General features: G+C 40.5%; 1 protein-coding gene across 1 annotated transcript in view; it reads left to right on the top strand.

Moving 5' to 3' along the window:
- Positions 1-27761, top strand: part of LOC125897378 (cadherin-22-like) — a 395305-nt gene that overhangs the window by 194075 nt on the left and 173469 nt on the right. The window contains exon 4 of the mRNA XM_049590690.1: positions 25012-25135. The gene's annotated coding sequence lies outside the window, so the exon portion shown is untranslated. The remainder of the gene's footprint in view (positions 1-25011; positions 25136-27761) is intronic.

The raw sequence follows: 27761 nt of genomic DNA, 5'->3' as shown, positions 1-27761 counted from the left end.
TTCAGGTGATTATACACCAAAGACAACAAACTTTTTTATATTCTATTCAATTTCTGCCCATACATACCCCTAAGTCGTACACACTGGACTTTAAAATGTCATTTCTTGGTTGTCATATAAGGTGGTTTGTCTTCTCTCAGAAAGTCAGACAGCTTGCATTGAGTCAGCTGAACGCAGGTGCACTCTCAACATGTTGCTAACAATGGTTTGTATTTGCAGAGGCTGAACGGGCCCTGCTCATCGAACACGTTTGACTCCCTTGTTTTATAGATTCTCCAGTCAGGACCGTTAATGGGCACTCCTCAGTTAGAGCATGGTCGAACAGGCAGGGAAGTCTGAAAGACCTCTTACAATACATCTGTCATCTTCTTCATAATGTGGTGGCCACAGGAGCCGCAGCCACTTGTGGAGTTTTGCCGGCGAACAATGGTTCCATTTGGACGGGTCGATGAATGGTAGTTTAGACAGGGTCATTCAGTGCACTGCTTTTTTTCGATTGAAAGGACGGAAAATCTTAGGTTCAGATTTTTCAAAAAAGGAAAAAAAAATTGACAAAGAGTCCCAGGTCTGTCTTCATCACTTTATGAAGATAAAAGCCTCATGACTAAGGTGAGATGAATTTTCCAGGAGAGTCAACACTTTGACACGGAAGCGGCATCTGCGTCTGCTTTCTGCTGCTTTGCTTCAAGTCTGACTGGAGAGACAACGTTCAGATGTTGGCAGGCTGTGATAAGTCAGGCCTGTGCTCAGCATGCTACTGACTCTCATATTATTTTTTCCATGTGCCAGTTGTGACAAAAGTAATGTGGTAATGGAGCGCAATGATGAACACTAAGCAGAGGTGCTGCTAGTTGTCTTTGTCATTTTAGACAGAACAATATCCTTCTGAAGCGGAAATGTTTTTTCACACTGTCAGTATCTTGGTTTTCTATGTGTATTTCCTCACGTTTGCCTGTCACGATTACTACTTTAATTGAACAATATATTGTCTCAGAAATTACTGTGACAAACAATAGTATTGTCAGTTTGAGACCAATGATAATAGCATAATAATGCAAGTGCACCCTTTTCAAGAGCAGCTTATATTTAAATCTTAATAGGATTCAGGCATTAAAATTGGAATATGAAAAAAAACACAATTTTTTCAGGAAGTAATTAACACTTAATACATATATATATATAATGAAATTATTTATGAAATGATAGTAGCTACGTATAGGAGTAGCCCCAAAGTACTCAGTTTTAGACTTGATACAAAATTTGGCCAACAAAGACAAAACCAATTGATGCCTCTGTGACTGATACACAAGCTACGTAAACTCCGGCAACACCGTGATTTACTCAGTAATCTGGCCAGTGTGCTGACGGGGATAGACAGCCTGGAAGCCCGGCGGCGGGTTGGTGGATTTAGGGAGTGGAGAATGAAGTTGGACGGTAATTACAATATAGACCAGTGGTCCCAAACTGGTGGGTCACACTTCCATTCTGAATGGACCTCAAGTGACTTGCAATCATGTCAGGTTTGTTAAAAACACATTTTATTTTAAGTACAGTGAATTTCTGGCACATAGATTTTATTCTGAAGTGCTGTTTCCTGCTGTAGAGTGAGTTACTAACAGACAGCTACTTAACAGAGACAGCAAACTAGCTTGACGACATGGCCAAACGTATGACAGTGACTGTATTAAACTGTGTAGACCTTGAACTAATGACTGAGGGTAAATCTGGACCCTGTGGCTTGGTCAGTCGGGAACCACTGCTAAAGACGACAGACTTTTTGGTTCGTTGCTTAATCACTATGAGGACCTCTTCCACTCCAAAAGTGCAGCTACACACTACCGGTCAGCTAACGTTGCACTTTTCTTGTCTAGAAGTGTTGTTTTATTTGACTTCACACTTGTGCAAGTAGGCGGGGTGGAGAGGAAAAAAGGGGGAATTGCCGGCCCCGGTTTGATATTTGACGGGAAAACCTTGCTGTTTATTCTGATTCTGATTGACTCTTATGTGAACAAAGACCCATGTAGCCTAAACCCAACGGGCAATATTGAGGTCAACAAAATGATGGAACTCATGGATAAGTCCATAACGTAATTATCGTGACAGGCCCATAATCAGGTTAGTTGCTAGGCAGCTTGTCTGCATTCAGCCCTGGCAAATGTAGCAAAAATGTTTATTTAAAGAGTAACAGTGGTGCGTTGAACTCCCTATTATGTTACACAGTCATACTGCCATTACATACTATGGGTTTAATTTGATTAAGTTAAATTTAGAGGGGCTTTATTGGCTTGGCAAAAACATTGCAAAAGCAAAAATTTCACATACAATAGGTAAAGATTTACCATAATGTGTTTTATATACATGTTGGTAAAATTGTCTTATAATTTTCAGTCATAAAATATAGAGGTAAACACAGTGTTTCAACCTACGTATTTGACTTTTCTGCTGTACTTATTTGACTATATGCCATTTCCTTTTATGTAGGCCTACATGAGGCAAGGATTTTCAATCCCGAAGTTTTTAAAGAAACAAACATTGTGATTTGGTCTGTTTGGGGTGGCTGTGGTAAAAGGTAGGGCGGTCGTCTTCTGACCAGAAGGTTGGTTGTTTCGATTCCATTCCTGGCCCCTGCAGTTTACATGTCAAGTGTCAAGTGCCTTTGTGGTGCGAGTGTGTGTGTGAATGTTGTTGCTGAAGAGCAGGTGCCTCCTTGTATGGTAGCTACTAAATGGCTTTAAAGTGCTAAGACTAGGAAGCTCTAATCTATATAAAATACAGTCTATTTACTTCACCAAAATCTAATTAAAGCAGTCTGACCAGTTGTCCTAACATAGAATTAACACCAACACCCTGAATTTCTCTCACTATTGACAACTTCAGTTTTAAAATAGTTTTCCTACTTACTTGCAGCACATATGATTATGATATTCATGATTTTCCTCACAGTGCACTTTGCATTAAATTGGACCTGAGCAGTCAATGAATCTTGTCACGGCACAAAGCGCAATATCTAAGATTAGGAATGGTGTGCAATATTATTTTTAACCTCAATGAAGCAAACAAATCTGATGAAAGGAAAATAAAAAACACCGAGATTGAGCTCTGTGGCAGCTCATATTAAAACACCGCCTTTTAATTTCAGCCTCAAAATCCAGCCGATGCATGGCAAGAGCGTTCAAGTGCTTTCTTTCTTCATTTTCTTGTCGGTGTTCTGTTGTTTGCCTTTTTGCAGACACTCTTGTACATTGTGTCAAAACTTCAAAAAGCGGCTGCCACTGTTGTTTTATTTTTTTACAAAGTCTGGTCGATATCTTTATCTGATCAACACTGTCTTTTTTAGTTTGTTCTCTTTTATCTGGTGTACACATCACTTGTCTTGTAATCTGCAAATTCTTCAATGGCTCCCATATGGCTTTTATTTCCCTTCCAATCACCCCCTTTTGTAGGTTTTATAGTAAAAAATAGACAGCAGTGGATTGGATTGCAGCGTTTCAGAGCATTTTTTTACTACAGTGCTGCAGAATCTGTAAATACCTTCAGAATATTTTTATGTGACTGATTGTGGTTTTCTTTTCCTCTCAGCTGTCAGTGTAATGCCACATGCATTAGGGGGCAACATGCTCTCTCAGGTATATTTCGAGGCAGGGGCTGGAGCTAATGGCGCTGGCTAACAAGTGACATTCTCTCATTAAGTGGGAAGATTTGTCTGAGAGGCCAGTTAGTTGGAGGACATAACACAAGGTCAGAGCCTCTGGCTGCCATGGGAGAATAAGTGAAGTAGAAAAGAGGCCGAGCAGACAGGCCGATACTTGCTGCGCTGTCTGAAAGCTTCTCTACTCTCTGACTGGCAGGGCTTGATGTGAGAGGAGTTTGAAGTTTGGACTTTGGTCACTGCTGCTTTTGAACGTTGAGCTATTTCAGTCCTGGATGGGGTGTGTGTACGTGTGAGTGTGTGTATGCGGCAGGGTGCGTGCTGGGTGCATGTTTCTATTTAAACTGACTTTGCTGACCATCACCGAAGGGGCACGGCGAATCCTCTTCCTTCCACAGGGGCTATGAGGTTTGCTAGCAGAATGGGAAATCAATAACGTCGATAGGATGAGCATTAGGATGGCCAAGTGGTTTTAACAGCCCCATTGTCATTCCACCATTTTTGTAAAGCGGTTTGTAGGCCATTCTTTCCACACTTCAATTTTCAGAAGGCTGAGGAAGACAGACAGCTACAGAGACGGAGAGACAAAGACAGACGGAGAGAGGCATAAAGAGGGAGCCCTCAGACAATCAAACTGGAAGCACATTTCTGACACACGTCTTCTGTTCGACAGCCATTCAGAGAAGCTTTCAAGATGTGAGTTTCTTTTTTTTTCCAGACCATCAGCCCCTGAATTGAACCATAGTTGTTTTCTCATCAGTACTGAACACTGTGCACAACTTGCCCTTCACCAAGGAGGCTGGCCTTTATGAGCAGGTCTTCTAATAGTACACTGTAGAAAAAGCAAACTACTTTTTTTCTTCTTCTTCTTATCATCAAACAACTTGTCCTGTGTGACCTTCTCAATCAAATGTCACATCTATTTTGAGAAAATGCTTCTTTTGTTGTCCTGTGCAAAAAGAAAACAAGAAAAAAAAATAACCGTTTTTACACAATTATTCTGTAATTTTTCAAATATGTTTCATTCAATTTAAAATTGTTTTTGTGTGAACATCTTGGGTGATGCTTTGTACTGCCACCCCTCATACAAAGAAGTCCCAATAGTTGGGCCAATTCAAATCTTATCAGTTCAAGTTTTTCCTCCTATGATGGCTTCAATAAGACTACACAGTATTTTCTTCTCATGCATAATCTGCACAGTCGCAACAAATGACTGAATGGCCGTGTGTGTTTTGTGCTCGAGTACCACTATCAGTCTCACACGAGAAATTGTGCCTCTGTATCTAAACAATCACCCGGGTCTATCTGGATTGGAGCTATACTCTGGTGTGAAATCAGAGATAAGGGTTGTAGGGCAACCTCCTCCTATCTCTCTGACTGTGGGAGACAGTAATAAAAAGCTTCAGTGATACAGACCAGGGCCCTGTTCTTTCAATGTGGCTTCACTAATTCAGACTAACATGCTCTTATCAGGCTAAAAATAATCCTGTTTACTCCCATCCAGCTTATTTGGTTATTTGAATGCAGTTATGGCATTGATTTGTATAGTGGAATCTTGAGTGTGTTTTGAAATGGCTGCTTGATACAGTCTATTAGTCCAGTCTAACTCAAAAATGGACCCAACCAAGGAGAAATTGTAATTGTTATAATTCATAGTTTAGTATTTCCTTGATGGATTTAGTGGAACATTATTTTTTTCAAGGTCAAAAGCAAAGTTTAAACATTTTACAGTTGCATGGTCCGGGTGAAATTATGTTAATATTGGAGGGTTTGGTGGGTATTCGACATATTTGGTGTCTTTTCCTAAGTTTTTGGGGTCAATCTTTTCAATAAAACACTTTTGAAGAGGATATTCTGATGTATTACACCTGTATTTGGGGTAGTTGCCAATTTGTCCACTTACAGTTTGTGCCACACTGCTCTTATGGGTGTATCCGCATCTAAACTGGGTATAAACTATAATGAAAAAAGGAGAAAATGTACCGCACACCAAGTCTCAGCTCCCATTGAAGGCTTTTTTATTTGCCTTCAGTGGGAGCTGAGACTTGGTGTGCGGTACATTTTCTCCTTTTTTCATGACTTTTATATATATGTATCCAGCACCCACTGCAAATGGAACTTGGGATGTGCGTGTTTTTTGACTATTTATAAATTATAATGTCATCATTCATTGTAAGTCTGAGAGTTATGTAGGGGACTGTGGTGCAGAAGAGGTGAAGGGTTGGGTTGACATGGAGATACAGTGTGTGTGAGCTGAATGGTGCTATTAGCAACTTTTCTACTCTATTCTATTCAACTATTCTTTCAGCATCTTTACTCTTATTGCCATCATCTTGTTTTTCCATTCACTTTCACAGTTTCATTTGATTTAAATAAATTGCAAAAGCAATGTGGAACACTAGGCCTCATGGTGATGTACCAGAAAAAGACATCCTGTACATCTTAGATTGGTTGGGATAGGAAATATATAAGGTGCATTAGTGGATACTTCTATTTGTTATGCTGGAAAACGCTATGGGAAATCGTTGATGATCGTGTTTTATGGATTTAGTCCTTGGGCCCAGGTCAGAATTTTCTCTAACTGGTACCACCCAAGGTGGTTCATTCTAGTTTGGTATGAAAAACCCTTGATCTCTTGAGGATATTTCAACATAATAACCCTTCCCAAGTGGCAGCTTAGTCACAGATATTAACCTTCAATGGCACCAAAACCAAAATCATAAGAATAAAAAAGCCAAGGCCTGTTTCAAGTGTAGTCTCATTTAATGATAAAATGCTTTATAGCCTAATTTTACCGACTTTGTTTGGATTCAAAAAAGACTATTTCGGGGTCCAGGTACTCCCTAATTGCACATATGCATTCAGAATAGGTCATATCTGATGGTTACATGTGAAAGAACATCCAAAAAAACTAATGTTTAGACATAAATTATATGAAAATATCATAATCAGAAGCAGACATATGCATTTCTTTGTCTGATGCGGTCACATTATGGCACCAGATTTCGAGCCCTGAATTTACCTTCATCCACTAAATATATATTGGTATACTTTTAATATGTTGTTTGGATGTCCTAAGAGCTTCCTGGCTCGTGAAAATTGAGTTTGGGTGGCTGTTTAATTACGGTAATATACAAGTTGTATAGAACATGTAAATATCTTGAGGTGAGAGTTGAAAATGGCCATGCCAGTTGTTCCCTTGCTATAATTTAGCCTAACTTTAAGGTGTTATTAAGCCTCTCTCCTCAACATGGTTGTTACCAATGGATGCCTTTGGTTGTCTAGTTTGACAAGATGCTACTTCCTTCATCCTAGTTTGAAAAATTGGAGCGCCACAGCCACTTGAATACATTAATGTTGGCCTCCAGTTATTTTCAACAGGGAGGTGGCTGGTGGGGGTCACCAATCAGGTTGGCTGTGGCCCCCTTTGGCCACCCCTTGGGGGTGTCACTGCAAGTTTTCTGATTCCAACAGTCTTTTAACAGTCAGAAAGTTTCACAGTTTTAATTCTTAGAGTTGTTTCTTTTTCTGAGGGTGCCTGTTTTTTGTTGCATATTTTGTGTTATCAGAAATTAAATCAAACCCAGAATAATCTAACAAATAAAATAATAATTTGTTTATTCATAACAGCACCAAGTTGTAAAATCCTCCCTTTAAGAAGAGGAGCCTGTATGGGGTTTACCCTTCAATATCTTGGTCTTGACCCAGCTAACTGTTAACAAGCCTGCAGTGCACTTTTGCAATTTTGGGATTTAAGGGCGTGTTGCTCTGACACCAGCTGCAGATAAATTGTAATCCAGCTTTGAAGAACTGAAAAATAGAGACTTGTGTCAAATCATTTCCCTACAATCCTCTCGGTGTTGTTCAAACATAATTTTCCTTCATTTTTTTGTAGTAAAGCGCTGTGTTGAATGAAAGTGCTGCACCGTGTTCAAGGCATAGGCTCTCAGTCAGTCACATTATATTTAAGCTTTAAAGCAAATAGAATAGCCGACATTAGGAAGCCGTGTTGCTGACAGCTTCGGCTATTATGCAGTTAGACTGATGGTCATTTCCCCAAATACTGCTGTTCTCATAAAAGACTTCACTGACACTGACATTGACACTTTGAGGTGTCATTTAGCCTCATATCTGTCCAGAAGCATCACATAGATCATCCTGTTTTGTGGTGACACCTCAGCAGACCGAATCCTTCTCACACAGAGAGGTTAATCTAAATCTTGATGCAATCGCTCATTTCCACTCTGCAGCCCTGGTCTGTACACGCTGCTCTCTTTAGTATGACTTTGCACAATTGTTGAACTTAGAAAATTAAATTCGGCAATCCCATTTTTCCATCACAGAAGTGTGGATTATTATTACGGGTGAAAGCGTGGTTAATTATTGGTGCTGGAGAAAATGGGTTCTTTGTTACTAATAATTTCTCTTAGCGAATGCACAGTAAGTCTTTTAAAGGTCAACCTCACAATGATGGCTCAACATTTCAGATCCTTTTGTTCTACATATATACATTGTTGTTCACTGAATGTGAGATTCCATTATGTTTTGAAGGAGGAGTGCTTTTATCATCTAGCGTTGGCAGGGAATTTAAAAGGTTTACTCATGGGCAGATTCACAGGTACAGTAATGACCAGAGGTAGCGACGAGAAATTGGCGGTGATGTAAGACTGAAGATGACAGGAGAAAGAGACAGACAAAAGGAGGGATTAATAGCCTGTGAGTGAGACATTCAGTTAGACCTTGTTCTGTTATTATTCCCTCGCGATTCACACGTCAAATTGTCTTAACAGCAAGTTTGTAGAAATGTACTTTGTACTGCTGGCTTGCTTTACTACTGTAGCACTTGTGCTCCATTCCTAAGAGGAATATTTACAGAAAAGAACAAGATTTGTGATTGTGCAGCTACTATACATTACAAGGAATTGTATCCGAAGTTTCATTAAAAGTTTCAAACTACATTATTGATTCTACTATACAATGTTAAACAAAGAATTCTCCCTGAATACACTGTATAAGGAGGATGGATGCATGAAAGGAGACAAACATACAAAGATGTGCTTGTACTTGTAACATATTATTTTCATTTTTTTCTCAGTTTTAACACCTATGCTGTACTGTATCTGTCACGACAAGCACTGGCACAGTGAGATTGTTTGTGTCCACGCTGAGAGTCGCATTTTTCAAGACAATTGCCTGTTGGGAACTGTCTAAGCAGAAAGCTTGAGAGGAAAGAAATGTGTGTACAAAAGACAGAGAGACAAAGAAAGACACAGACGGAGAGCACGCAAGAAAAATAGTCTATCAAATGGGTGTATCTCTTTTCAATTGCAAAGCAGGTACAATTATGGAAATCGACATTCAGAATCTTTTTTTTTTTGAGAACACTATCATTCCTCTGTTTTAGACGTGGTTTCTCTCCTCTTGACTGCCATTTTCTAAAGCACCTTCAGCCTGGAACATCTTAATGAGGTCTTCCCTTGGAGCAACAGGGTAATGCTTGCATGCTCGCACGCAGCAACTTGAGGTGTATGCTTTTGAAAAATAAGAACAGCAAAGGTGTTTTGGAGTAGATGCCTGGTGGAGGTGAACTTTAAAGCTCCTGTACTAAAAAAAAAAACAAGACAGGCAGTCAGGTCAGGCTACACAAGGTAGATTGTTTGTGTGGAAGTGCATTAAATAAAACCTTATAGAACTTTTATAAAACCAGAGTTCCCAAACATTTTCAGTGACTGTTTTTCAGAACCTTTCGCTCATAGTAAAATATCCATAACCATATACAATGTGTAACACGATCAACGCTATATAGTATACTTTACTCCAGATGTTGATGATATTATTATAAGCAGTCTGCAGACACAAAGTAGTAGAGCTTCCAGAGTGGGGGAGTGAAAGCTGACAGTTCAGTTGGTCCATTGACTGTTTTGTATGCGTAGTACCTTCGAACTACCCCACTGTTCTTTCAGAGTACTTAAAATGGTAAACTACATTACGTCAACAGCTATAGAAGGCAAATATGCAGTAATGTTACATTACATGTAAGGTTATCCATGAAAAATTAATGTTTCAATTTTATTACACACAACAAAATTCCCAGACATTTCTGACACTTTTTACTAATTCCATGAGTTTTCTAGGTTTTCCATGACAGTGGGAACTACGGCTGCCCCTGACTTAGAATTTTCCTAGTCAGCCAATAGTCGTCATTCAGAGCCACTAGTCGACTAGTCGCCCGCATGTTTACGATATTAATTTCATTATTAAATGATATATTTTGGGCGGGGCAACACAATGGTTTGAGTTGAAGGTGTGAGAAACAATAGTATCAGTAACATTGTTAACACTGTGCTACATTACAGAGAAATACCAAACCGTACTAATGAACCTTCATTAATATAGGCCTATATTTTATCTACAAGTGCACGTCACACACTGAGCGAGCCGTCTGTTAATGACGCTGTGGGCTAATGGGCATGTAGCTACTTCCATGTTTCAGATGATACGTCATGTTTGTAGTCGACCAATGAAGATGAGTTTACATATCACCTTGGGTTCATCCTTCACCTTGTCAAAATGATCCCACACCGACATGTTATTAACTAGCCTGTGGAATAACCGCAGGTACCAGCCCTGTAAATTAACGTGACTCCTGTCTGACTGCTGAGCGTGGCCACTTCCTGTGTCTGTCCTTTCAAATTTAATTCCCACATGGTCCAGTCATATAGGTTGACAAGGCGCAGCTCCTAATAGAGTTTACGTTGTTGTTTTTTTTTGTTTTTTCCCCAAATTTGTTTTATTTTTCCTGCACCTAGGCGACCAATAAAATCTTGTCGTCCAATGACCTCTCTGGTCGACTAAGGGTTGGTTGACTATTAGGGGGCAGCCCTAATGAGAACCCTGTGAAACATTAATTTAGCTTAACCGAGTATTTTTTAACAATACATCTGGACATTTCTCGCCGTGTTTATTGAAACAAAATTGGGGCATTTTTTAACGACACGACAGGACATTTCCAGCCATCTTGACTGTGACAAAACATGATATTTTTGACATGTTGGGAGATTCCCATCCCTGTTTTTAGCGGTCAAACTGCATATTTTGAGCAAAAACTCTTTTCCTAACTCCAACCAAGTCATTTTTGTGCCAAAACCCAACCACATGTCAACCACAGCATTGTCAAAGCATAAAATTGAAAACTGGACCAAAAAGTAAAGTTTCAACATGTCTGCTACATATAAATGTACAAATTTAACATATGAACCATACCAATCTGACATATCAATGGTTGTAGAAACATACAACATTTGTTTTGGCATATTTATCCAGTCCTTGTTTGAATGTACTGGCATCACTGGCATTCGAATATGTTAAAATGTGTTATGGCTGCGTAGCTCTCCTGTAGCTGCATCTCCCTTACCTGTTTTGTGAGACTTGTCTGGCCCATGAGACTTAAATATCAACAGCAAACATTTTCAGTCTTCAGTCTGACTGTATTGGATAGACCAATTTAACAGGGCTTCACTTCAGTCTGGCTCCATACACAGATAAGAATAACCCAGAGCAGCTGAGGAAACCTTTTCCTTTCCTTGATCGTGTTATCTTAAAGGCATATTCTCTCACTTCCACCGGATACTGTCATGTTTCTCAGCCCATGTTTTATTTCTCTGCTCTGCACAGGAGAGCCCTGTGCCAACTGAAAATTTGCCCCTTCTCTTTCTCTGCCTTTTTGCCTCAGTGTAGAGCTCTCCTATTCCTTTTCCTCACTAGTAAATAATGCTTTTTCATTGCGCGCATACTTTAGCTCAACAGTGTGTTGAAAGCATTTTATGAAAATTAGGAGTTGTTTGAAGTTGAAGCTTATTTCAAACTTGAATCTCTTGGCCTTCTACTTCAGCCCCTCCCCTTTCCTCATTCTCTTTGATATGCAGGCGGTGTACACAGAGCTGATTGAATTTGTATTCATTTTTTTTCTCATTCTTTTTCTTCTTTAAGGCCTGATTTCATCAAATGTGTTGGTATTACTGAATTTCTGGTGTTTGATAGCCATCCCTACAATCTTTTAGCCTTGATGTCTTCTGGGCGAAGATTGCTGGATGAGAGAGATGAAGAAAAGGTGGCTGATTGACTTGGATATTTGTTTTGCTTTCTAACCGCTGTTTGAAGTGGTATACACATGAGGGGGGGGGGTGGTGCTTATGAACCCTTGCGAGTCTGTGAAGCTTCCAGTGTAGATTCACTTAGCCTAATGCGCTCTTCAAAAATTCCACTTGCCTGAGCTCTTACTTTTTGCACCCCCCTCGCCTCGCCCCCCCACCCCACCCTCAGTCACTCTCACATTTTCTCACATAAACACACAAAAAGTCACAGACGCTGCTCCCTCTCACACAATGCTCGCAGTGTTCAGACTTAAACCCAGAAACAAAATACATCAATGAAGGCTCTGTCAGCCTTGTCAGATTTGACAGCCTGTCTGTCATTAGCATAGTTTCGCCGAACAAATCGATGCATCTTTGGCCTTTTGAGGCACTTGTTGAAGTCGGCGTCTGTGCGAGAGTTTGAGTGGGAAGAGTACAAAACGCAGATTGCAACTGTTAGTTGTTAAGAAAGCTTTCGAGACTCATGAGTCTGCGGGTATATTTAAATATGGATAAACAGATACAAACAGTGCACGCTGGGATCCAGACAGTCACACATGCTCTCTTTCTACCACATTTACACACACACACACACACACACACTGAGTCATAACTTGCTGTGTTTTTAGCCATAGGGAAGTCCTTTATCCACATAACTAGATTAACTCACAGTGAGCTCTGATCAGCTTAATTTGGATTCAGCCTACTTACCCCACCATGGTCTGCCTGTCAGTCTGTCGGCATGTTCATCCGTCATTCTGTCGACTTGAATGGCAGGATGTTTGCCTGTATGTCTATATGTCACCTCATTTAACCATCTCTCTCCGTCGAGCCTTTAACAAGGATTACCACCAGCAAGTTACACCTCCATCCATTTTTAGCTTTTCCACCCTCTCCCGCTCTTACAAAGCTCGCTGCGCAGTTGTTTTGTTGTCTCATGAATAGCATCGGAAATCTTTTACCCTTACAATGAACAGATGAATATATTATATCCTTTGTTTACTCCAAAAAGATGTGCACTTGCTTCAGGTATTATTTTTCTTCTTCTGTTTTTAAAACTACATGTAATGAACTCATTCTGTCTGCATGTCTTGGCAGAGTGTCAATGCAATATATTGACTGCAGCAGTCTCTCAGTGTCTTTGGATTGAAGTATCTCTAGGATGCCCCCAGGGACTGACTGACAATAAAATAACAGACAGAATGTGGAAACTGTCAATTTTCTGAATCCAAAAAGTCTACATTTCAACAAACAGAAAATCTAATGCATCCTCTTCTGACAATTCACAACGCATGATGTTGGCTGTTTATTATTTCCACACACCAATAACTGAGTTTTGTCAGAGGCATTCCTGTTGTGGTTTACCACTTCAATTAAATTCAGTCACCCTTTGGCTTACAGTGATGGCTCCATTCAAAGCAGCTTTACTGCTGCATCAGAAATTCATAGTCGACATGGCAAAGGCAAAACCCTTACGCTGCAAAGCATCATATGGGAATGTCGTGGAATTAAATAACGTTCAGAGTTTCCCCTTTAGTTGTACAGGCCTGAGCTGCCATGTCAGTTCATGGTGTCCATCAAAGCAAGTCCATGGAGAAGGCAAGTGTCTGTAACGTTACATGTCTTTAGTAATAGCAGAAAATTTGAGTGTCTGTTCTAAAGTTAGGGGTTGTAAACATATCGCGTCTTTAGGCGCTGGGTGCCACTCTTGTGCCTTTTTCTGTGAGGGCTTTAAGGAGCTTGGCAGCAGGTTGAGTCTGAGGTTTCTAAGCAACCTTAACGAGTATCGTATTATGTCCTATTCACCTGAAATCCTGAATGCAGAGCTGATCTTCCTCCTGGCACTGTTTATGTGTAGGCCTATCGTCCGTGGGACAGATGTAAAGCTCTGGCAGCCCTGCACTTAAATGTTTAACTTGCTCCATATTTATCACAGACTGATATTTAAGGAAGAAGGGAAAGATATCTGTCGGCTGTGATTGGTTGGTCCTTGTCACGTGACATGTGGTGCGCGCTGCTTCGTTCAGTTGAACACCCTAAAAAATAGGCGCTGGTCGCCTGGCGCATGTCTACATTTAAAACAGTGAATTTGAGGGCACAAAAACCACGCCATGTGTACGGCCCCTTAGTTGAACAGGTGAAGTGAAGATAACTGTGTCAATAGTAGGGGGTTAACGATCCATTGATCTGGATCGATATATCGATTCAGTGATCATTAATTCAGTATCATAGATGCAAAGTGAAAATATCGATCCATATCGTCATCTTTAGGATAGGCTTTTATTTTGAAAGTCTGTGTCACCATCAAACAGCAGCAGGCAGATGGCAAGCAGCCATGAGAGATTATGAGGATAACATTATCTACTCTGGAATAAATCAGCAGAGTGGGAATATTTTGGATTTTGGAGAAAATACAGGTCAAGAGACAGAGCACATGCCGTATGTAATCAATGATGTTACGAGATAAAACACGACTTGACGTTACCTGCCTGGACGAGTGTCTCACTAACTTCTCACTACAGCAGCGTTAGCTTCTCTGTTTCAACAATGTTCGGCTGAGAAAACATGCATACAGGCTAAAATTCAACCGTGCTGTTCTATTGGGAGATACAGTGACTTAAACTAATCGTGAGTATGAAAAATATTAACAGTACATGTAGTTTGTTATAAGTTATAAGTAGAGGAAAAAAGCCTGCTAGCTGCTAGGCTAATTTATGCAATGTACTATATGGTGAAGCTAATAATGGGCAACTAGCAAAAAACAGTTGACATGTCTATGAACGTTGACAGTTATTACTGAGCTGAATGTTCTACTTTTGTTAAATGATCTTGTTGTTAATCCATGTTTGGCTTTTGGGAGAAGTTTGCCTTGAGGGCTTTAAGCCAGATAGACCTGAAGTTTTATGAAAAAGATGATGGTTTGGGTTTAAATGAAAAGACTTCCTCCAGAAAGGTCTTTCTGTCAGAGGCCCCACAGGTTAACTTATACCATGTGCTGTTTTTTGTATTAGTGGAGTCAGTTTGAAGTAAACTTTACTACACTTAAGCAGTAATAAGTACCTACATTTTATCTTTTATGACAAAAAGCAGAAAAAGAAGGGGTGGCAGCTTCCTCTGTAACTGGTTGTGTTATATGGGCAAATAGTATGGTTTCATATCGACTGTAGGCCCCCAAATTGCATCAAATAGAAATTGCATTGTGGCAGACTTTGTTAATGTATATCGACAAGCATCGTATCGTTGTCCAAAGACTCGATATAATATCGTATCGTGGTGAAACTTTTGAGTTACACCCCTTGTCAATAGACTATCGGTTACAAAGAGACTCAGTAGGGAATGTCAAGCTAACGTGCTGACAAATTGTGTTTTTAGATGAGCAAGACTTGAGAATATTTGGTTGAAACAAATTTGTCATGCTGTTTTGAAGACTCAACCCCTGACATTTTCTTCTGGTGTTCTTTACCACTGCTCAGGAAGAAGGAAATAACAGCAGTAACACATGAACCAGCTTTAAAAGTGACATATCCCCTTCTTAAATAAGTTCTGTGTGATGGATCTAATTAATGCCAATGTGAAAGCAGTTCATGTAGATCTTAAAAAGTAACTGATAAATATTTGGAAGAAGCAGGCTAGCTGTTAAATATTTAAAGAAACTTTAAAGTGTAACATTTGAGGACAGAATTTGGTGTGGTGGTGGTGGTGGTTGGTAGCTGTGTTTGCCCCCCCCCCACACACACACACCCAAAGCAGTGAACCTTGAGGAAACTGATGTTTTCCTATTAATTCTTTTATTAATTTCAAGTTAATTTTGCTTAGAATTTCTAATTATTTTCGGAACATTTTCAGAACACCAATAGCTGTTGCTCTTGCTTGAATTCTTTTGACTTAAATGATGAGTGAAATAAATTTACGGCCGTGAGTTCACTCAACTTATTAAATTAAGTTTCCAAAGAAACATGATAAGCATATGAGCAGACTTGCCAGCATGCCCTGTCCAGAGAGCCCTGTATTTTGTAGTTTGAAGGAAACAAACAATGGAAACTTGCTGTGTGTCTTTAATACGTGTTACATTATGTTCATTTTCATAACAATGAAATTAATAGTGTCGCTGAACTAATGAGGACGTTTCTGAGGTTTAAGTTTGCTAAACATGAAATTCATAACATATGGAGTTGGTATTGTAAATTGCTTCATTGCCCATGAACCAGTTTCCCCGATGATCAAATAGTCACTTAAGACTTTGTGGACAAGGAATCAGGGGGGCATGGCCTCTCCGGACATAAAGACACTGAGACGAGTGGCCAAGGCTCAAGAGTCCCATTACAGAGCTCAGCCTGTGTTCACAGAACTAAGGTTTCAGTACGTAACCACTGGTTCCCCATCCTCTAACTGACAAAGATGGGCCGCGAGGCTCGTTCATTACTGAGGTCTGGAGAAAGACAGCGAGATGAGGCTGAAAGATGGAGAGAGGGATGGACACAAAGTGGGAGGGGAGCAGGACAAGGAGGCACGGAGAGGAGAATTATATGAAGAGCCAGAGGGAAGGAGGGGGAAAGATAGCAGGACAGAAAGCATGAGATGCCGAGAAAAAGAAGGGGGATAGAAATAATGAGGGATAGAAGGAAAGTGGGGATAAGCGAGGAATGGAGGAGAAGGAGGGGGCAGCAAAGAGAGAGCTGAGTGGAGCTGAGGAGGCGCTGGGCCTGGGGGATTGCCGCGCGTTTATCCTCCTCTGCAGCAGGCTTCTGAAGCACTACCTCAGGAAAAGACTTTAAAGCAGGGTGGCTGCTGCTCTGCGCTGATCTGTTAATACCCACAGATACATGAGGCTCCGCCATAGTACTCTGGGGGTGGGGTGGAGCGGGACAGTGTGTAGAAGTCTGCATGTGAGTTTGTGTGTGTGGGATTTTTTTTGTTATGTGTTCAAGAATCATATCATATCTCTGCAGACGATATCCCATCCCCACCACTAGCTTGCCCCAACTCACCCAGAGACATGAAGTTAGCGGAGCGATTAAAAGATTAGATTGGACTATCATGTGGCTGTGTGTCAGCATTGACACCTAAAGCTGCTGCTGTGAATATGTGTGTGTTGGTGTGTGTTGGTGGTGGGGGGTTATGACTACCCTGTTTTAGGATCCTGTATAAATAGACTCCTGCCTCCTGGGAATCAGTGTAAAACTCCCTCAGAGCCACAGTATGCAGCAAAAAATATACACACTGGGAGGTGGAGAGGCTGCATGGGATTTGTGCTGGCTGCTTCACAGAGGACCATGTCCCGTGCTCTCAAGGGGGCCTGCATGATTAATTCAACGAAAGTAAAAGACCTAAGGGGGGGATAAAGATGTAAGATGTGAAAGATCAATTTCTTTGTGTTTGGCCCTCCTGTACTATAAGAGAGGTTTTTTCCCCACAATCTGCATATGGCCAGGGTTTTTTTTTTTATATCAAAATGTGCTTCGTATACTGAATAAGAGCCGTAGAAATGCCTCAATTGGAAAACTGAAGGGTTGAATTTTTATGAGGGTGTGTAAAACTACATTAAAAGCCATTTCCTGAAAATTCATTTGTGGCAGCCAACATGTTTTACTTTGCTTGTTTTTGACACACAGTCCCCTCAGAACATGGAGCAAACTCTTGTTTTCAAATTTATTTAAGGAAAGCCTTCAACAAAACGTCCTCAGCACTGAACTCCTCTGTAAATGTATTTTTATTTATAGCAAAGTACATCTTATTATTAATTGGATTTAGTTAGGACTGTGCCCGACTCAGAATTGTGTCAGTTGAATCAGATACTCTGCTGTTTGTTCATTTCTTTTTTACAATTTAATTTGAGTGTCATTGAGTTTCTGTGACCCAGCTACTTCCTTGGGTAATTCATTTTGGTTGTTTAGCGGGATTCAACATGATCAGCAGCAAAAAATAAAAAACTAGGGAAGGATAAAGTTTCACATAAACACAGCAGTATGATGTTACTGTTTGTGTGCTTGTGTAATTGTATTATTCCCTTTGTGGGGACAAACAGCTCTGCACACTGTGGGGACTCACTTCCCATCAGGGGACAAAAGCCAGTCCCCAAAGGTAAACAAATAAATATTGACAATTGCTGTTGGTTAAAGATAGAATTATGCTTCAGTTAAGGTTTAGGGTGAGAACTGGTTTAGGCATATAGCGGTTATGATTAATGTAAATACCACAGCTGCCCCCGACTTAGAATATTCCAACCAGTAGTCATCATTCAGAGCCATTAGTCTACTAGTCGCCCACATGTTTACGATGTTAAATTCATTATTAAATTATATATTTTGGGCGGGGCAACACAATAGTTTGAGTAGTAGAAGAATAGTATCAGTAACATTGTTAACACTGTGCTACATTACAGAGAAATACCAAACCGTACTAATGAACCTTCATTAATATAGGCCTATATTTTATCTACAAGTGCACGTCACACACTGAGCGAGCCGTCTGTTAATGACGCTGTTGGCAAAGCAGTAATGATTGTGCTAAGTGGCTAATGGGCATGTAGCTGCTTCCATGTTTCAGATGATACGTCATGTTTGTAGTCGACCAATGAAGATGAGTTTACATATCACCTTGGGTTCGTCCTTCACCTTCTCAAAATGATCCCACACTTTTTGGACATGTTATTAACTAGCCTGTGGAATAACCGCAGGTATCAGCCCTGCTTTCATGCATCATATAGCCTATTTACCTGAAATCCTGAGTGCAGAGCTGATCTTCTTCCAGACGCTGTTTATAAGTGTGTAGACCTATCATCCGTGGGACAGACGTAAAGCTCTGGGTAGCCCTGCACTCACATGATCAACTTTTCCGTATTTAACAAACTGAATATTTACAGAAGAAGGGAAAGATATTTGTCGGGTGTGATTGGTTTGTAACGCGACTCCTGTCTGACTGATGAGCGTGGCCACTTCCTGTGTCTGTCCTTTCAAATTAAATTCCCACATGGTCCAGTCATATAGGTTTTGATTTATTTTGACAAGGCGCAGCTCCTTATAGAGTTTCACGTTTGTTTGTTTTTAAGTGACCAATAGAATCTTGTCGACTAATGGCCTTTCTGGCCGACTAACCTTTGGTAGACCATTGGGGGGCAGCCCTAGTAAATACTTACCTCAATGAAATAAGTCAAAAATCCTCACAAGTGACAAAAACTTGTGTGTGCATGCTCAATGTGTGTGTGTTTCTGAATCATCCTTAAAAATTTAAAAATTACAGGACAGCCAATTGAATAATAATTACGTGTAACCACTAGTATGAAAGCCTCTTGATGACATCACATTGACGTAGTGACTGCTTTGTTATTAAATTGGGAGCAAGACTATGGCAAATTGCCACTGTGGGGACAGGTAAATGATACCTTAAAATGCTCTAAGATGATGAAAGGCACTTCAGCATCACAGCAAAAAGCAAAAGCAAAGAGAGAAAAAAGATTGAGGAGAAGGACAAAAAGATAAAACACACACTCTCTCTCTCTCTCTCTCTCTCTCACACACACACACACACACACACACACACACACACACACACACACACACACTCACACAATGAAGCCATTGCAGGCCCAGCGAGAAATCTGCACCATGTTGGTGTTTGATCAAGATAAGCTCAGAGCTTCTGCACCTCCTCGAGGCCCTGTGCAACTGTTCAGCAATAATCTCCTGAAGCTTCCTTTGGTTTCCAACTACAAACAGTTTGACTTCTCATCAGATGTTAGAGCTCCATGTCCTACTTGTATGTTAAACATTTAGTGCATCAAATGTTATTCTGCATCACACAAGTGTTTTTTTTTTTTTTATCATGAATGTGAGCCTGAAAGGGTACGAGAAGAGAAAAGAGAAGGAAATCCAAGTATCCAATTAATTTAGGTTTATCTAATTGAGTTTTTTCACGTTATCTAAATTTGTATATTGACTTCCTAACAGATGTGCCAGGATCATTTCCTTTATTGCTATGTTATCTTCTCCTCTGCTAAACATTGTGTTTAGTCTTAAATGGGTTACAAGAGTAAAAATATGCTTTGTCATGTACTTGTGCTTATATGAATGTTTCCACTCACACCCACTTGATCATGTCATTGAGAGTTAAATGTGGCCTGCTGGTGCCTGTTAGACTGTTGGTTGTTTCTTATCGACCAGAGCCACTTATCCACTTGATCAAATTCACCTGTATTCTCAGATAACATGACAGGCTATTAGAAAGACGTGCTTAACCAGGCGTGTGATATTGCCTACAGTACAGTCTTTAATGATGGCGTAAACAGCAGTGGTATTGGGTCACTGCTTTGTGGTGTGATGGAGTCTCTGCAGCTGGAGTGTTTTTCCCTATAAGTTGATCCTTACAATAGAATACAATCTAATTAAGTAACCGCGCAAAATAGGCCTACATGTTTGAAACTCCAACTACAGAGTTATGTAAAATCAGCGTCTCTCTGATAACATAAACAGAAATTGAAAATTATTCACAAAGTACTCATTTGTTGCCAGGATATTTTGGGCTGCAGTAGATTGTACTGGTGTGCATTACATTGTGGCAGCCACTTATGATTGTGTTGCCATTTGAAGTGATTAAGAGAGATTTAGGTCCTGTTGTGCAAAAAAATGTTGATAAATCAGATGTGGCACAGAAACTTTCAAGTTGTCCTAAACTTTAATGAATTGTTTTATGGCTAGAAAACAAAATAGACACAGTAAATGAATCAGTTATTATTATAAAGCAGTGATGGATCTTGCTAGGGGCCACCTTTCAAAATCTAATGCTGACGGTCAGTCTGCAGTGGGGTGACCACCTCTAGTCCCGGCAATGCAGTGCACAGTCAGAGCATGCCAGAGCATTGATGAGTATGGTGGAGTGGAGTGTGTGAAGAGCAGTATAGTGAGAGAAAATGAAAAGGCAAAAGCCATCCAAGGGCAGTATTTGAAATTAGCAAATTTGTGCATACCTTATTCTGTTAATGTTGGATATCTATTATTTTTATTAGTTTTTTTTTTTCTGTTGATTTGTATTCAAATATTCACCTCTCTAGTCTCTATCAAAAGGTAGTTGTGTTTATTTTATAGTAAAGTGTAACAGGAAGTGTTGCGAAAACAATCAGCTTATAAACGGAGTCAAAAACGAGACGATGTTTACAAAAGTAAAAGACAAGAAATGTCAGCAGAGAATCTCAGGGATACGTTTCATATCCTTTATTTACCCTTTATTTACTTATGGATTCATTTATTTATTGTAATAGCAAGAGGATCATATACCTTTCCAAAGTTCCCATAAACAGCTGCACAAAAAAAGTGATACAAATACATGTAAAGAGAAAAAGTGCTTTGCATAATAAAATGAGATAATACACGTAAGACAGGATAAGGTAAGAGAGATAGAGTAAATAAGAGCTGATTACACGCTCACACATTCTTACACAGTCTAAAAAGTCTTTTAAAAAAAAAAAAAAAAAAAAAAAAGGTTTTAAGATTTCGTTTGAAGCTGTCTACTGAACCAGAGAGTCTGACGACCTCTGGAAGGCTGTTCACTGTACTTAGTAGACCAAAGGTGAAGGATCTTAAAGACCAGCATATCAGATAAATAGTAAGAAGCCAGTCCATTAAGAGAAATAAAAACTAAAAGCAAAATTTTAGAATTAATTCTAAAATGAACGTGAAGCCAGTGAAGAGGCTTTAAAACACAAGTAATGCGTTCTTGATATTTTGTCTTGGTGGGTAGACGTGCTGCTGCATTTTGGATCATCCACAGTTTGTTTTAAGATTTCTTTGAGAGGCCTGAGGACAAGGCTTTACAGTAGTCAAGTCTGCTGGGGATAAAAGAATGAACAAGTTTTAAAGTGTCTTCTTTAGATAGAAGAGGTTGCACACGGGCAGCGTTTCTATGAACAAAACAGAGGTCACAATCAAAGATAACGCCATGGTTCTTTTTGTTCAGAGCCAGCGTTGGTAAATGACTATTTGTGGCAGCCTGGCACAATTAAAACATCTGCCACCACGTTTGCATTTTCTATTTCTGGTGATGGACTGTTCATTAGGAGTGTTGTTTGAATATATATGCTGTTCGGTAATGCATTGCTCCAGATTCTTGGAGCCCAGAGCGTTCTCTAGGCACAGACAGAGCAGCAGAATGATAGATGCAGTAAAAGTGAAACTTAAAGGGCCAGTGTGTAATATTTGGCATGGTTTATTGTCAAATCTGAATCTGAATCTGAATATTCTACCCATTAATATGTTTATATAAGTGTATAATCGCTATAAAATAAAATTCGTTTGGTTTTCGTAGCTTTATAATCATGCTTTTATATATATATACACACACATATATATATATATATATACACATATATATATATATATATATATATATAGCAAGGGCCTTGCTTTAGAGAGGTCGCCATCTTGCGCCGCCATGTATGTACGGCAGACCGAGCGGACAATCCAGCCAGCCAGAGAACGCGTTTCGCGTGTATAAATGAACCAACGAAGACAGCAGAAGGAAGGAAGGAAGAAGGAGGAGGAAACAGCAGAGAGTGTTAGTAGTTCGTCGATAGAGAGTAGTGAAAAGTTTTTTTAGTTATAAAGTTTGCGAATGGACCACACTTACCACGCAACAGGAGAGAATGAACCCGAACCGTCATCTTGTGATGCACTCTCTGCAGCGCTTTTCCTCCTGATGACATATCTCCCCAGCGATGGTAGCAGTAGCACCGAATCCCATTCTGCGGGAGCGGAGGATTCAGCCTCTCGCCTCGCCCGCTCAGCATCAAAGTTCCTCATCTGTATGCTCCGGCTCAAACAGGTATGGCTCTGGGTCTGTGTCCACTACAAGAAACTCTTCAAAATCGCGTTCAAAGTCGTCCATTGCAGCTACTATAGTCCGGAGATATTGCTAGGCTAAATAAACAGCTGAGCTCTGTTTACAGGCTACGCTGTCAGTCAGTGTGCGGGCTGGAGATTGGTGGAGCAGAGAGGGAGGGGGGAGGGGGTGCCCGCTAGGTATCGTAAACCAGTATGTGTGTATGGAGTGTGTGTGTGTTACGCCAGAAGAGTCAGAGTTTGGGACGGAGTCTTTTACCCCCTGGAGTGTTACCTGAGTTTTTGGAATGCTCAAATAAACGGGCCTTTTCCCGAACGCTCCTCTGGTCTCCTGCTCGAGAGGGATTCATTACAATATCGTAACATGGCTTAGATTTCTAAATAAACATTCACCTCCTCGCTAGATAGACCTACTCCTGAAAAACTCATGTCTGTGCAAGGCTTTTTGTCCCTACGAGGCCACCGTCATTTACCCGATGGGAGGGGTGAGCGAGTGAGCCCTGCAATCTAGAATTTGACCACTGATGTCACTGTTTTCAACGGTTTTCAACCCATTTTACACACTGGCCCTTTAGCCGTTCATTGTGCTGGGTCTATACATTTGCTTTTGCTCGCGTCTGCAGCAGCCACTCCTCTCGTCCATCGATCTGGGGCCGTATTCACAAGCATTCTGAGCATCCTCTCAGAGAGCTCAGAACTTGAAAATTTGTCGTAAGAAGTCTTAGCTAAGGAGTGATTTAGGAAGTTCTCAGAGCAAGGAAGGGATAGAAACTTTTACCTTAGTGAGGAGGTGTGGAGGTGAGGAGGTTCGTGTGATCACTCTGCTGATGGAAGGTTGAGACAGACTCAAGTTATCACTGCTGCACTGTTGCATTTTTCTGGTTTTCAAAATATCTTGGTGTTGTGATCATTTTATTTCTGGTGTTACAGCCTTACACCACACATTATCCCTGCACAATGTAATCTGTAGCATTTCATTTACTCACCGTCATCCAGCATTTGGAAAATATCTTTGTGTTTCCACCATTTTCTCTTCTGATTAAGAAACTCTTCAGCCTTTTAAAAATCCTCCTCCCTGCTCCTAACAGTTTTTCACACGTTGTGAATAACTGTTATCTTTACAAGGACCTAGTCTTAACTGTAAGGGGAAATTCTAAGAAAATGTCAAGAAGACTAAGAATTTTCTCAGAATTTCGTCACTAGGAGCAACCCTTTAGACTAGGAAGCTTTGGGAATACGGCGCCTGTTCTGATCAGCTCTGATCAGATTTATTGATCAATTATCCACCCTGTGAGCACCACAAACAGTTGCTGGGGAAAAAAAATCATTCATGGAGAGTTCCACCTAAACTGCTTTCACAGACCAACAAAACCTCCAAATTTAGAGAGGGGACGGAGCCTGATACACAAGGAAACATGGACAAGAAAAATAAAATCTAATTCTGTGGGAAACAATGATCTACCTCTTGTTCTTGTTTGTACTAAGTATAACAATTTAACAATAAATATTAAAGATAATAATAATGGGATTTTTTTGACATTGACTACACAGACCACTGAACCAGTGTTGATGCCTTAAGAGGGCTTGAAATTATGTTTGCGCTGGCATTTCAGTCAGCCGAACATCCGCCCAGTTCAAATGACCTCCACTGCAGCCAGTTGAGAGAGATTGTAAATAATGTTCCACTGAATTAAGAGGCCTAAATCCTGAAGCTTCATCTTGCTGACAGAGTCAGCGGCTTGTAATCTGGGCGCACAGTTTACAGGGCGACTGGGTTTTGGGAAGTAGCTTTTTTTGTGTTGTGTAATGCCATCGTCAGGACAAAGTTTGTGTGATCAGATTCAAGTTAGACTTTAATTAACATAGTTAAATAGCTGCAGCGCAGTCTCCACGGACCTCTGCGTGGTAGGCTGGAGGTAAGGGAGGAGGAGGGGGGGTGGGGGAGGAGGTGGTTTGGAGATGTAAAGGAGGTAATTAAATGAAGATTGTTGGCTATTGAATGATCTCCTGGGCAAATACAGTACCTCCTCTTCTCCCTCTCCTCCTCTCCATCTCTCTCCCAGCCCTCGCTCTCTAGCCTTACACCTGAGATGAAGATGACAGTTAATGATGGTGTTTTTTAAAACCACTTTACCTCCTGCCCTATAGCTCACTCGCTCTCTCTCCAGACAGACCGGGGATATTTTTTTTCGCCTCGTCTTTCATCCTTTACCGAGATAGGTCTCTGCCATTTTTCTCTGTGTTCCATTAGCAAATTGCCTGCCCCTCTTTCTTCCCTCCGTGTTTCCACCTCCCCGCCCGCCCCCTAACCCTCTCATTAGAAATCTAACTGGGGAATTTATTCATCTGAACTGGGAAAAAACAATGAAGTTCACTCCAGGGTCTGTTTTTATTTTTCCAGAAGTCAGAGCGGAGCCGCGGAGCTGGACGGAGACTAATGTTGGATGGCATAGGAAAGACAACCTGAAGGACCTGAGAGCCATCATTCGCACAGAGTGGCAGCAAGGTCATCTGGCAAAGGGATGGTGAGTCTGTTATTTGCATATGCCGTGGGCTGCGAGGTAAAAAGGTCTGCTTGGCGTCTCAATTTGAATCATTTTAAAAAAGTGTTAAGACAACCATTAGTAAACTGACCAGCAGATTGTTTCATTTGCCTGGCTATAATTATCTTTTATGCATGAGCTGGCTGAGACAAAATAGTTCTACACTTTGAGTATAAAAACAGAAAAGTAAAAGCTGTATAATTTTTCCCGTGGAGCTGTTTGATTCATATTTATAACAGCCTTAAAACTTTTACTCTAGTATTACATTCAGTAATTGGTTGACATGCTGCAAAATTACAGGTCTGAATTGAGTAAGTTTGGCCTAAAAAAGAAAATGATTCCTCCACAAATCACAGAAGAGGTAGTATTTACACTGTAGGCAAGTCTGAGTAGCACATAATCACAACAAAATCTCTTGCTGAATAAATACATTAATGTGATCCATTATTACTAATCAATCTATTACATTCGCGACACATTCATATGCACAACACAACAGCTGCATTACATTCGGGGTAATCAGCACTTGATTACCATAATAAAATAAGTCAGTTAGTTAAAGCCGAGTCGATTAAATAAGAGAGGGAGGTAGCGAGAGAGGCAGTGTTTTCAATCCATGTGAGATTCACTCAATATTCTGTCCTCATTTGTGTTTCACTACAGCATGTGTATTCCCAGCGCTCTGGATTACCCCACATCCGAAAACTGCTGAGTCAGGCGTCTTAAAGCCCTCGCAGACCGCTCCTTGCTTTAATATGTCTAGTCCTGTGTCAGGTCTTTGGATATCAGGGTTAATATCTAACTGAAGGATCCAATCTTGGAGATTATGTGTGTTTGATTTTGTTTACACCATCTGCCACGAGATGTAATTGAATGTACTGCATGGTATAATCTGATACATCCGGGGGTGATGTTTTGCTACTGCTGTCATAGTGTGTGTGTGTGTGAGTGTGTGTGTGTGTGTATGGTGTTCCATAACCAGTAGATGCCCTGTAGGGATCCAAAATAGCCGGTAGATGTCCTGCAGGAATTAGTCCCAGCCTTATGGTGAATCATGCTCTCAGTGCTAAAGTCTCTACTCATTAAGGTAATATCCTCTGTATTTGATTAAGGTGTTGAGGGAGGCTACACATCCTAATGTAAGCTCTCCCTGTTTGTATTCAGCAGTGTATCCAAAATAGTTGACTACACTGACAGAATTGTTGCCTTCCCCGATATCTGTTCTTCTTTATGTGCGTTGCTCTTTCAGTAATTTTCTATTTAGCGTATGTTTCTATGTGTTTATGTTATAAATATTTTGAGTGTGATTTAGGCTTCCCACCGTCGGGAACATTTAACACCACAGTCCTCATTTACCACAACCTGATGCATTTGGTACTTACACTTGACACGCGCATTAACATTTTGGTCTGATGCTGCCATGTTAGAGTGATGAGTGAGCAGGTGCAGCCGGGGTTCAGTGTCAGGCTCAAGGACACTTCGACAGGGCACAAGGCTGCTGCTGGGACACATTGGCACTTGAGGTGATTAAATCATCCCTATTACAGCTAGGTGTCTCTAACTGCCTGGTGTACAATGAATAATTAGTATTTAACTGTTCATACTTTTAATGACTATATGTGAGCTACAAGTACTGTTACTATAATTTATTTTTTTAAGACAGAGTGGGGTTAGAGATTGTCTTTATCTCTGGTAGAAGAATAGTTTTGGGAAATAAGTTTATGTGCTAACCTTCCCAGAGACAGTTAGAGATCTCAACCACTCACACACCCATCTGATAAACATGAAGCTATAGCCAGGCCATTGTTAGCTCGGATTCAGCCTGGGTACCACACATATCTGCGAGCTCATGTTTTATTTACTAAGGCAGATGTTTTTGGTCTCCTACACCTTTAAACAGATTTCCACCTGACCTTACATGCTTTGGGCCAATCACAACTGATGTGGGGCGATATGGGGCGCCCCTCTTTACTAAGCTAGGTTTTTGCTCATGATGGCGAGCATAAACCTAGCTTAGTAAAGAGGAGCAGAGTTGAGGCATTTTCAAAAACAACCAAGATGGCTGCAGCTGATGCAGCAGTTGTTCACAGACATATTGATCCGACACCATCACTGCTCATGTCTGCATGCTATGGTCTGTTTACATCTGTCTGCTGCTCATGTCAAGGTCACACGCCTTTGCTCTGCAGCCTTTTCCAATTGAATCTAGAGGCGTTTTCGCCTCTGGCTGTTGATAATGGCCCATGGAAATCAAAAATGAACTAAGAGGTCCTAGACTAAAAAGCATTTACAATTTGGTGTGACAAGGCTAGCCTAGCCTACCATTAAGGCTGGAAACAGAAAGAAGTAGCCAGCCTGGCTCCAATCACCCCCTATTAAATTGTCTGTACAAAAACTGGTACAAAAATAACAAATTCAATCAGGAGAGACTAAAGAATGAATCAAACGTAATATTTGATATGAAATATGAGTGCACAGATTAACACATGATTTGCACTGATTAAGATTTAACAGAAGTTTTTGGCACTTGGACACCAGAGGGAGATATTTTGTGATTGAGGGACATCTGAGCGGCAGCGTCTAAACACTAGTGGTGGTGGTGGTGGTT

Source organism: Epinephelus fuscoguttatus, linkage group LG1 (genome assembly GCF_011397635.1).
Source record: "Epinephelus fuscoguttatus linkage group LG1, E.fuscoguttatus.final_Chr_v1".
In the NCBI taxonomy this organism is placed as follows: domain Eukaryota; kingdom Metazoa; phylum Chordata; class Actinopteri; order Perciformes; family Serranidae; genus Epinephelus; species Epinephelus fuscoguttatus.
This window is presented reverse-complemented; position numbering and strand designations above follow the sequence as displayed.